Source organism: Schistocerca americana, chromosome 2 (genome assembly GCF_021461395.2).
Source record: "Schistocerca americana isolate TAMUIC-IGC-003095 chromosome 2, iqSchAmer2.1, whole genome shotgun sequence".
NCBI classification, from domain to species: domain Eukaryota; kingdom Metazoa; phylum Arthropoda; class Insecta; order Orthoptera; family Acrididae; genus Schistocerca; species Schistocerca americana.
In genome coordinates this window covers 1,075,252,424-1,075,265,656 of record NC_060120.1, presented here as the reverse complement: position 1 = coordinate 1,075,265,656, position 13,233 = coordinate 1,075,252,424, and positions in this window count along the sequence as shown.

Here is a 13,233-nt window from a genome sequence, read left to right as displayed (position 1 = left end):
CTTCAGGTTTACTGTACCTTTTGGACCCTCTTGTTGACGATGAAACACAGAAATCGCATCCGAATTTAATGCAAAAGGCATAATGCCGACTTAAGTACGAGAGGATAGACACTCTCACTTTCTATGATTCGAACCTCTCCTGTGAGCCCAGTTTTAGATTCCGATGCTTAACTTCTGGTTTCCTGTATACCATGGACCTTCTTATTGACGATGAAACACCGCAGTTGCATCCGAATTTAATACAAAAGGCACAATGCCGACTTAAGTACAAGTGGACTGACACTTTCACTTTCTATGAATTGAACCTCCCCTGTCAGTACAGTTTTAAATTCCGATGCTTCACTTTAGGTATACTGTATACCTTGGACCCTCTTAATGACGATGAAACACAGAAATTGCATCCGAATGTAATACAAAAGGCATAATGACGACTTAAGTACAAGAGGACTGACACTCTCACTTTCTATGATTTGAACCTCTCCTGTGAGTCCAGTTTTAGATTCCGATTTTTTACTTCAGGTTTACTGTATTTGTTGGACCTTCTTTTTGACGTTGGGGCTCAGAAATGGCATCGGAATTAAATTCAAAAGGCACAATGCCGACCTAAGTACAAGAGGACTGACACCCTACCTTTCTATGATTTGAACCTCTCCTGTGAGTCCAGTTTTAGATTCCGATGATTCACTTCAGGTTTACTGTATCCCTTGGACTTTCTTATTGACGATGAAACACAGCAATTGCATCCGAATTTAATACGAATGGCACGATGCCGACTTAAGTACAAGAGGACTGACACTTTCACTTACTATGAATTCAACCTGCGCTTTGAGTCCTGTTTCTGATCGGATGCTTCACTTCAGGTTTACTGTATACCTTGGACCTTCTTATTGACGATGAAACACAGAAATTGCATCCGAATGTAATACAAACGGCACAATGCCGACTTAAGTACAAGAGGACTGACACTCTCACTTTCTATGATTTGAGCCTCTCCTGTGAGTCCAGTTTTAGATTCCGATGCTTCACTTCAGGTTTACTGTATCCCTTGGACCTTCTTATTGACGATGAAACACAGAAATTGTATACGAATTTAATACAAATGGCACAATTCCGACTTAAGTACAAGAGGACTGACACTCACACTTTCTATGGTTTGAACCTCTCCTGTGAGTCCAGTTTTAGATTCCGATGATTCACTTCAGGTTTCCTGTATACCTTGGACCTTCTTATTGACGATGAAACACAGAAATTGCATCCGAATTTAATACAAAATGCACAATGCCGACTTAAAAACAAGAGGACTGACACTCTCACTTTCTATGATTTGAACCTCTCCTGTGAGTCCAGTTTTAGTTTCCGATTCTTCACTTCAGGTTTACTGTATCCGTTGGACCTTCTTTTTGACGATGAAGCTCAGAAATTGCATCGGAATTAAATTCAATAGGCACAATGCCGACTTAAGTACAAGAGGACTGACTCTCTACCTTTCTATGATTTGAACCTCTCCTGTGAGTCCAGTTTTAGATTCCCATGCTTCACTTCAGGTTTCCTGTATACATTCGACCTTCTTATTGGCGATGAAAACAAGAAATTGCATCCGAATTAAATTCAAAAGGCACAATGCCGACATAAGTACAAGAGGACTGACTCTCTAACTTTCTATGATTTGAACCTCTTCTGTGAGTCCAGTTTTCATTCCGATGATTCACTTCAGGTTTACTGTATCCCTTGGACTTTCTTATTGACGATGAAACACAGCAATTGCATCCGAATTTAATACAAAAGGCACAATGCCGACTTAAGTACAAGAGGACTGACACTTTCACTTTCTATGATTTGAAGCTCTCCTGTGAGTCTAGTTTCACATTCCGATGCTTCACTTCAGGTTTCCTGTATACCTTGGACCTTCTTATTGACGATAAAACACAGAAATTGCATCCGAATTTAATACAAAAGGCACACTGCCGACTTAAGTACAAGAGGACTGACACTCTAACTTTGTTTGATTCAACCTCTCTTGTGAGTCCAGTTTTAGATTCCGATGCTTCACTTCACTTTTACTGTATACCTTGGTCAATCTTATTGACGATGAAACACAGAAATTGCATCCGAATTTAATACAAAAGGCACAATGCCGACTTAAGTACAAGAGGACTGACACTCTCTCTTTCTATGATTTGAACCTCTCCTGTGAGTCCAGTTTTAGATTCCGATGCTTCACTTCAGGTTTACTGTATCCCTTGGACCTTCTTATTGACGATGAAACACAGAAATTGTATCCGAATTTAATACAAAAGGCACAATGCCGACTAAAGTACAAGAGGACTGACACTCTAACTTTCTATGATTTGAAGCTCTCCTGTGAGTCTAGTTTCACATTCCGATGCTTCACTTCAGGTTTCCTGTATACCTTGGACCTTCTTATTGACGATAAAACACAGAAATTGCATCCGAATTTAATACAAAAGGCACAATGCCGACTTAAGTACAAGAGGACTGACACTCTAACTTTCTATGATTTGAACCTCTCCAGTGAGTCCAGTTTTAGTTTCCGATGCGTCACTTCAGGATTACTGTATCCCTTGGACCTTCTTATTGACGATGAAGCACAGAAATTGCATTCGAATTTAATTCAAAATTCACAATGCCGACATAAGTACTAGAGGACTGACACTCTCACTTTCTATGATTTGAACCTCTCCTGTGGGTCCGGGTTTACATTCCGATGCTTCACTTCAGGTTTACTGTATCCCTTGAACCTTCTTATTGACGATGAAACACAGAAATTGCATCGGAATTTAAAACAAAAGGCACAATGCCGACTTAAGTACAAGAGGACTGACACTCTAACATTCTATGATTTGAAACTCTCCTGCGGGCAAGTTTTAGGTTCCGATGCTTCACTTCAGGTTTACTGTATCCCTTGGACCTTCTTATTGACGATGAAACACAGAAATTGCATCCGAATTTAATACAAAAGGCACAATGCCGACTTAAGTACAAGAGGACTGACACTCTAACTTCCAATGATTTGAAACTCTCCTGTGAGTCCAGTTTTAGATTCCGATGATTCACTTCAGGTTTACTGTATCCCTTGGACCTTCATACTGACGATGAAAGACAGAAATTGCATCCGAATTTAATACAAAAGGCACAATGCCGACTTAAGTACAAGAGGACTGACACTCTCACTTTCTATGATTTGAACCTCTCCTGTGAGTCCAGTTTTAGATTCAGATGCTTCACTTCCGGTTTCCTGTATACCTTGGACCTTCTTATTGACGATGAAACACAGAAACTGCATCCGAATATAATACAAAAGGCACAATGCTGACTTAAGTACAAGAGGACTGACACTCTCACTTTCTATGATTTGAACCTCTCCTGTGAGTCCAGTTTTAGATTCCGATTTTTTACTTCAGGTTTACTGTATTTGTTGGACCTTCTTTTTGACGTTGGGGGTCAGAAAAGGCATCGGAATTAAATTCAAAAGGCACAATGCCGACCTAAGTACAAGAGGACTGACACCCTACCTTTCTATGATTTGAACCTCTCCTGTGAGTCCAGTTTTAGATTCCGATGATTCACTTCAGGTTTACTGTATCCCTTGGACTTTCTTATTGACGATGAAACACAGCAATTGCATCCGAATTTAATACGAATGGCACGATGCCGACTTAAGTACAAGAGGACTGACACTTTCACTTACTATGAATTGAACCTGCGCTTTGAGTCCTGTTTTTGATCGGATGCTTCACTGCAGGTTTACTGTATACCTTGGACCTTCTTATTGACGATGAAACACAGAAATTGCATCCGAATGTAATACAAACGGCACAATGCCGACTTAAGTACAAGAGGACTGACACTCTCACTTTCTATGATTTGAACCTCTCCTGTGAGTCCAGTTTTAGATTCCGATGCTTCACTTCAGGTTTACTGTATCCCTTGGACCTTCTTATTGACGATGAAACACAGAAATTGTATACGAATTTAATACAAATGGCACAATTCCGACTTAAGTACAAGAGGACTGACACTCACACTTTCTATGGTTTGAACCTCTCCTGTGAGTCCAGTTTTAGATTCCGATGATTCACTTCAGGTTTCCTGTATACCTTGGACCTTCTTATTGACGATGAAACACAGAAATTGCATCCGAATTTAATACAAAATGCACAATGCCGACTTAAAAACAAGAGGACTGACACTCTCACTTTCTATGATTTGAACCTCTCCTGTGAGTCCAGTTTTAGTTTCCGATTCATCACTTCAGGTTTACTGTATCCGTTGGACCTTCTTTTTGACGATGAAGCTCAGAAATTGCATCGGAATTAAATTCAATAGGCACAATGCCGACTTAAGTACAAGAGGACTGACTCTCTACCTTTCTATGATTTGAACCTCTCCTGTGAGTCCAGTTTTAGATTCCCATGCTTCACTTCAGGTTTCCTGTATACATTCGACCTTCTTATTGGCGATGAAAACAAGAAATTGCATCCGAATTAAATTCAAAAGGCACAATGCCGACATAAGTACAAGAGGACTGACTCTCTAACTTTCTATGATTTGAACCTCTTCTGTGAGTCCAGTTTTCATTCCGATGATTCACTTCAGGTTTACTGTATCCCTTGGACTTTCTTATTGACGATGAAACACAGCAATTGCATCCGAATTTAATACAAAAGGCACAATGCCGACTTAAGTACAAGAGGACTGACACTTTCACTTTCTATGATTTGAAGCTCTCCTGTGAGTCTAGTTTCACATTCCGATGCTTCACTTCAGGTTTCCTGTATACCTTGGACCTTCTTATTGACGATAAAACACAGAAATTGCATCCGAATTTAATACAAAAGGCACACTGCCGACTTAAGTACAAGAGGACTGACACTCTAACTTTGTTTGATTCAACCTCTCTTGTGAGTCCAGTTTTAGATTCCGATGCTTCACTTCAGTTTTACTGTATACCTTGGACAATCTTATTGACGATGAAACACAGAAATTGCATCCGGATTTAATACAAAAGGCACAATGCCGACTTAAGTACAAGAGGACTGACACTCTCTCTTTCTATGATTTGAACCTCTCCTGTGAGTCCAGTTTTAGATTCCGATGCTTCACTTCAGGTTTACTGTATCCCTTGGACCTTCTTATTGACGATGAAACACAGAAATTGTATCCGAATTTAATACAAAAGGCACAATGCCGACTAAAGTACAAGAGGACTGACACTCTAACTTTCTATGATTTGAAGCTCTCCTGTGAGTCTAGTTTCACATTCCGATGCTTCACTTCAGGTTTCCTGTATACCTTGGACCTTCTTATTGACGATAAAACACAGAAATTGCATCCGAATTTAATACAAATGGCACAATGCCGACTTAAGTACAAGAGGACTGACACTCTAACTTTCTATGATTTGAACCTCTCCAGTGAGTCCAGTTTTAGTTTCCGATGCGTCACTTCAGGATTACTGTATCCCTTGGACCTTCTTATTGACGATGAAGCACAGAAATTGCATTCGAATTTAATTCAAAATTCACAATGCCGACATAAGTACTAGAGGACTGACACTCTCACTTTCTATGATTTGAACCTCTCCTGTGGGTCCAGGTTTACATTCCGATGCTTCACTTCAGGTTTACTGTATCCCTTGAACCTTCTTATTGACGATGAAACACAGAAATTGCATCGGAATTTAAAACAAAAGGCACAATGCCGACTTAAGTACAAGAGGACTGACACTCTAACATTCTATGATTTGAAACTCTCCTGCGGGCAAGTTTTAGGTTCCGATGCTTCACTTCAGGTTTACTGTATCCCTTGGACCTTCTTATTGACGATGAAACACAGAAATTGCATCCGAATTTAATACAAAAGGCACAATGCCGACTTAAGTACAAGAGGACTGACACTCTAACTTCCAATGATTTGAAACTCTCCTGTGAGTCCAGTTTTAGATTCCGATGATTCACTTCAGGTTTACTGTATCCCTTGGACCTTCATACTGACGATGAAAGACAGAAATTGCATCCGAATTTAATACAAAAGGCACAATGCCGACTTAAGTACAAGAGGACTGACACTCTCACTTTCTATGATTTGAACCTCTCCTGTGAGTCCAGTTTTAGATTCAGATGCTTCACTTCCGGTTTCCTGTATACCTTGGACCTTCTTATTGACGATGAAACACAGAAACTGCATCCGAATATAATACAAAAGGCACAATGCTGACTTAAGTACAAGAGGACTGACACTCTCACTTTCTATGATTTTAACCTCTCCTGTGAGTCCAGTTTTAGATTCCGATTTTTTACTTCAGGTTTACTGTATTTGTTGGACCTTCTTTTTGACGTTGGGGCTCAGAAATGGCATCGGAATTAAATTCAAAAGGCACAATGCCGACCTAAGTACAAGAGGACTGACACCCTACCTTTCTATGATTTGAACCTCTCCTGTGAGTCCAGTTTTAGATTCCGATGCTTCACTTCAGGTTTACTGTATCCCTTGGACCTTCTTATTGACGATGAAACACAGAAATTGTATACGAATTTAATACAAATGGCACAATTCCGACTTAAGTACAAGAGGACTGACACTCACTCTTTCTATGGTTTGAACCTCTCCTGTGAGTCCAGTTTTAGATTCCGATGATTCACTTCAGGTTTCCTGTATACCTTGGACCTTCTTATTGACGATGAAACACAGAAATTGCATCCGAATTTAATACAAAATGCACAATGCCGACTTAAAAACAAGAGGACTGACACTCTCACTTTCTATGATTTGAACCTCTCCTGTGAGTCCAGTTTTAGTTTCCGATTCTTCACTTCAGGTTTACTGTATCCGTTGGACCTTCTTTTTGACGATGAAGCTCAGAAATTGCATCGGAATTAAATTCAATAGGCACAATGCCGACTTAAGTACAAGAGGACTGACTCTCTACCTTTCTATGATTTGAACCTCTCCTGTGAGTCCAGTTTTAGATTCCCATGCTTCACTTCAGGTTTCCTGTATACATTCGACCTTCTTATTGGCGATGAAAACAAGAAATTGCATCCGAATTAAATTCAAAAGGCACAATGCCGACATAAGTACAAGAGGACTGACTCTCTAACTTTCTATGATTTGAACCTCTTCTGTGAGTCCAGTTTTCATTCCGATGATTCACTTCAGGTTTACTGTATCCCTTGGACTTTCTTATTGACGATGAAACACAGCAATTGCATCCGAATTTAATACAAAAGGCACAATGCCGACTTAAGTACAAGAGGACTGACACTTTCACTTTCTATGATTTGAAGCTCTCCTGTGAGTCTAGTTTCACATTCCGATGCTTCACTTCAGGTTTCCTGTATACCTTGGACCTTCTTATTGACGATAAAACACAGAAATTGCATCCGAATTTAATACAAAAGGCACACTGCCGACTTAAGTACAAGAGGACTGACACTCTAACTTTGTTTGATTCAACCTCTCTTGTGAGTCCAGTTTTAGATTCCGATGCTTCACTTCAGTTTTACTGTATACCTTGGACAATCTTATTGACGATGAAACACAGAAATTGCATCCGAATTTAATACAAAAGGCACAATGCCGACTTAAGTACAAGAGGACTGACACTCTCTCTTTCTATGATTTGAACCTCTCCTGTGAGTCCAGTTTTAGATTCCGATGCTTCACTTCAGGTTTACTGTATCCCTTGGACCTTCTTATTGACGATGAAACACAGAAATTGTATCCGAATTTAATACAAAAGGCACAATGCCGACTAAAGTACAAGAGGACTGACACTCTAACTTTCTATGATTTGAAGCTCTCCTGTGAGTCTAGTTTCACATTCCGATGCTTCACTTCAGGTTTCCTGTATACCTTGGACCTTCTTATTGACGATAAAACACAGAAATTGCATCCGAATTTAATACAAAAGGCACAATGCCGACTTAAGTACAAGAGGACTGACACTCTAACTTTCTATGATTTGAACCTCTCCAGTGAGTCCAGTTTTAGTTTCCGATGCGTCACTTCAGGATTACTGTATCCCTTGGACCTTCTTATTGACGATGAAGCACAGAAATTGCATTCGAATTTAATTCAAAATTCACAATGCCGACATAAGTACTAGAGGACTGACACTCTCACTTTCTATGATTTGAACCTCTCCTGTGAGTCCAGTTTCAGATTCCGATGCTTCACGTCAGGTTTCCTGTATACCTTGGACCTTCTTATTGACGATAAAACACAGAAATGGCATCCGAATTAAATTCAAAAGGCACAATGCCGACTTAAGTACAAGAGGACTGACACTCTAACTTTCTATGATTTGAATCTCTCCTGTTAGCCCAGTTTTAGATTCCGATGCTTCACTTCAGGTTTACTGTATCCCTTGGACCTTCTTATTGACGATGAAACACAGAAATTGCATCCGAATTTAATACAAAAGGCACAATGCCGACTTAAGTACAAGACGACTGACACTCTAACTTCCAATGATTTGAAACTCTCCTGTGACTCCAGTTTTAGATTCCGATGATTCACTTCAGGTTTACTGTATCCCTTGGACCTTCATACTGACGATGAAAGACAGAAATTGCATCCGAATTTAATACAAAAGGCACAATGCCGACTTAAGTACAAGAGGACTGACACTCTCACTTTCTATGATTTGAGCCTCTCCTGTGAGTCCAGTTTTAGATTCAGATGCTTCACTTCCGGTTTCCTGTATACCTTGGACCTTCTTATTGACGATGAAACACAGAAACTGCATCCGAATATAATACAAAAGGCACAATGCTGACTTAAGTACAAGAGGACTGACACTCTCACTTTCTATGATTTGAACCACTCCTGTGAGTCCAGTTTTAGATTCCGATGCTTCACTTCAGGTTTCCTGTATACCTTGGACCTTCTTATTGACGATGACACACAGAAATTGCATCCGAATTAAATTCAAAAGGCACAATGCCGACTTAAGTACAAGAGGACTGACACTCTAACTTTCTATGATTTGAATCTCCTCTGTTAGCCCAGTTTTAGATTCCGATGCTTCACTTCAGGTGTACTGTATCCCTTGGACCTTCTTATTGATGATGAAACACAGAAATTGCATCCGAATTTAATACAAACGGCACAATGCCGACTTAAGTACTAGAGGACTGACACCCTAACTTTCTATGATTTGAACCTGTCCTGTGAGTCCAGTTTTAGATTCCGATGCTTCAGTTCAGGTTTACTGTATATCTTGGAGTTTCTTATTGACTATGAGACACAGAAATTGCATCCGAATTTAATACAAAAGGCACAATGCCGACTTAAGTACAAGAGGACTGACGCTCTCACTTTCTATGGTTTGAACCTCTCCTGTGGGTCCAGGTTTACATTCCGATGCTTCACTTCAGGTTTACTGTATCCCTTGAGCCTTCTTATTGACGATGAAATACAGAAATTGCATCCGAATTTAATACAAAAGGCACAATGCCGACTTAACTTCAAGAGGACTGACACTCTAACTTTCTATGATTTGAACCTCACCTGTTAGCCCAGTGTTAGATTCCGATACTTCACTTCAGGTTTACTGTATCCCTTGGACGTTCTTATTGATGATGAAACACAGAAATTGCATCCGAATTTAATACAAACGGCACAATGCCGACTTAAGTACAAGAGGACTGACACCCTAACTTTCTATGATTTGAACCTCTCCGGTGAGTCCAGTTTTAGATTCCGATGCTTCACTTCAGGTTTACTATATCCCTTGGACCTTCTTATTGACGAGGAAACACAGAAATTGCATCCGAATTCAGTACAAAAGGTACAATGCCGACTTAAGTACAAGAGGACTGACACTATAATTTTCTGTGATTTGAACCTCTCCTCTAAGTCCAGTTTTAGAATCCGATGATTCACTTCAGGTTTACTGTATCCCTTGGACCTTCTTATTGATGATGAAACACAGAAATTGCATCCGAATTTAATACAAACGGCACAATGCCGACTTAAGTACAAGAGGACTGACACCCTAACTTTCTATGATTAGAACCTGTCCTGTGAGTCCAGTTTTAGATTCCGATGCTTCAGTTCAGGTTTACTGTATCTCTTGCAGTTTCTTATTGACGATGAAACACAGAAATTGCATCCGAATTTAATACAAAAGGCACAATGCCGACTTAAGTACAAGAGGACTGACGCTCTCACTTTCTATGGTTTCAACCTCTCCTGTGGGTCCAGGTTTAGATCCCGATGCTTCACTTCAGGTTTACTATATCCCTTGGACCTTCTTATTGACGAGGAAACACAGAAATTGCATCCGAATTTAGTACAAAATGTACAATGCCGACTTAAGTACAAGAGGACTGACACTCTAATTTTCTATGATTTGAACCTCTCCTGTGACTCCAGTTTTAGATTCCGATGCTTCACTTCCGGTTTACTGTATCCTTTGGACCTTCATATTGACGAGGAAACACAGAAATTGCATCCGAATTTAATACAAAATTCTCAATGCCGACTTAAGTACAAGAGGACTGACACTCTCACTTTCTATGGTTTGAAGCTCTCCTGTGTGTGCAGATTTAGATTCCGATGCTTCACTTCAGGTTTACTGTTTCCCTTGGGCCCTCATATTGAAGATGAAACACAGAAATCGCATCCGAATTTAATACAAAATTAATAATGCCTACATAAGTACGAGAGGATAGACACTCTCACTTTCTATGATTTGAACCTCTCCTGTGAGCCCAGTTTTAGATTCCGATGCCTCACTTCTGGTTTCCTGTATACCTTGGACCTTCTTATTGACGATGAAACACGGAAATTGCATCCGAATTAAATTCAAAAGGCACAATGCCGACTTAAGTACAAGAGGACTGACTCTCTAACTTTCTATGATTTGAACGTCTCCTGTGAGTCCAGTTCTAGATTCCGATGCTTCACTTCAGGTTTACTGTATCCCTTGGACCTTCTTATTGACGATGAAACACAGAAATTGTATCCGAATTTAATACAAAATTCACAATGCCGACATAAGTACAAGAGGACTGACTCTCTAAATTTCTGTGACTAGAACCTTTTCTGTGAGTCCAGTTTTAGATTCCGATGATTCACTTCAGGTTTACTGTATCCCTTGGACTTTCTTATTGACGGTGAAACACAGAAATTGCATCCGAATTTAATACAAAAGGCACAATGCCGACTTAAGTACAAGAGGACTGACACTCTCACTTTCTATGATTTGAACCTCTCCTGTAAATGCAGTTTTAGATTCCGATGCTTGACTTCAGGTTTCGTGTACACCTTGGACGTTCTTATTGACGATGAAACACAGAAATTGCATCCGAACTTAATACAAAATGCACAATGCCGACTTAAGTACAAGCGGACTGACTCTCACTTTCTATGATTTGAACACCTCCTGTGAGTCCAGTTTCAGATTCCGATGCTTGACTTCAGGTTCCGTGTATACCTTGGACGTTCTTATTGACGGAGAAACACAGAAGTTGCATCGGAATTAAATTCAAAAGGCACAATGCCGACTTACGTACAAGAGGACTGACAGTCTACCTTTCTATGATTTTAACGTCTAATGTGAGTCCAGTTTTAGATTCCGATGCTTCACTTCAGGTTTACTGTATCCCTAGGACCCTCTTATTGACGATGAAAGACAGAAATCGCATCCGAATTTAATACAAAAGGCATAATGCCGACTTAAGTACGAGAGGATAGACACTCTCACTTTCTATGATTTGAACCTCTCCTGTGAGCCCAGTTTTAGATTCGGATGCTTCACTTCTGGTTTCCTGTATACCTTGGACCTTCGTATTGACTATGAAACACAGCAATTGCATCCGAATTTAATACAAAAGGCACAATGCCGACTTAAGTACAAGAGGACTGACACTTTCACTTTCTATGAATTGAACCTCCCCTGTGAGTCCAGTTTTAGATTCCGATGCTTCACTTCAGGTTTACTGTATACCTTGGACCTTCTTAATGACGATGAAACACAGAAATTGCATCCGAATTTAATACAAAAGCCACAATGCCGACTTAAGTTCAAGAGGACTGACAATCTCACTTTCTATGATTTGAACCTCTCCTGTGAGTCCAGTTTTAGATTCCGATTTTTTACTTCAGGTTTACTGTATCCGTTGGACCTTCTTTTTGACGATGAAGCTCAGAAATTGCATCGGAATTAAATTCAAAAGGCACAATGCCGACTTAAGTACAAGAGTACTGACACTATAACTTTCTATGATTTGAACCTCTCCTGTGAGTCCAGTTTTAGATTCCGATGCTTCACTTCAGGTTTACTGTATCCCTTGGACCCTCTTATTGACGATGAAACACAGAAATCGCATCCGAATTTAATACAAAAGGCATAATGCCGACTTAAGTACGAGAGGATAGACACTCTCACTTTCTATGTTTTGAACCTCTCCTGTGAGCCCAGTTTTAGATTCTGATGCTTCACTTCTGGTTTCCTGTATACCTTGGACCTTCTTATTGACGATGAAACACAGCAATTGCATCCGAATTTAATACAAAAGGCACAATGCCGACATAAAAACAAGAGGACTGACAATCCTACTTTCTATGTTTTGAGCCTCTCCTGTGAGACCAGTTTTAGATTCCGGTGCTTCACTTCTGGTTTCCTGTATACCTTGGACCTTCTTATTGACGATGAAACACAGCAATTGCATCCGAATTTAATACAAAAGGCACAATGCCGACATAAAAACAAGAGGACTGACAATCCTACTTTCTATGTTTTGAGCCTCTCCTGTGAGACCAGTTTTAGATTCCGGTGCTTCACTTCCGGTTTACTGTTTACCTTGGACCTTCTTATTGACGATGAAACACAGAAATTGCATCCGTATTTAATACAAAAGTCACAATGCCGACTTAAGTACAAGAGGACTGACACTCTCACTTTCTATGATTTGAACCTCTCCTGTGAGTCCAGTTTTAGATTCTGATGCTTCATTTCAGGTCTACTGTATCCCTTGGATCTTCTTATTGACCATGAAACACAGACATTGCATCCGAATTTAATACTAAAGACACAATGCCGATTCAAGGAAAAGAGGACTGACACTCTCACTTTCTATGATTTGACCCTCTCCTGTGAGTCCAGTTTTAGATTCCGATGCTTCACTTCAGGTTTCCTGTATCCCTTGGACCTTCTTATTGACGATAAAACACAGAAATTGCATCCGAATTAAATTCGAAAGG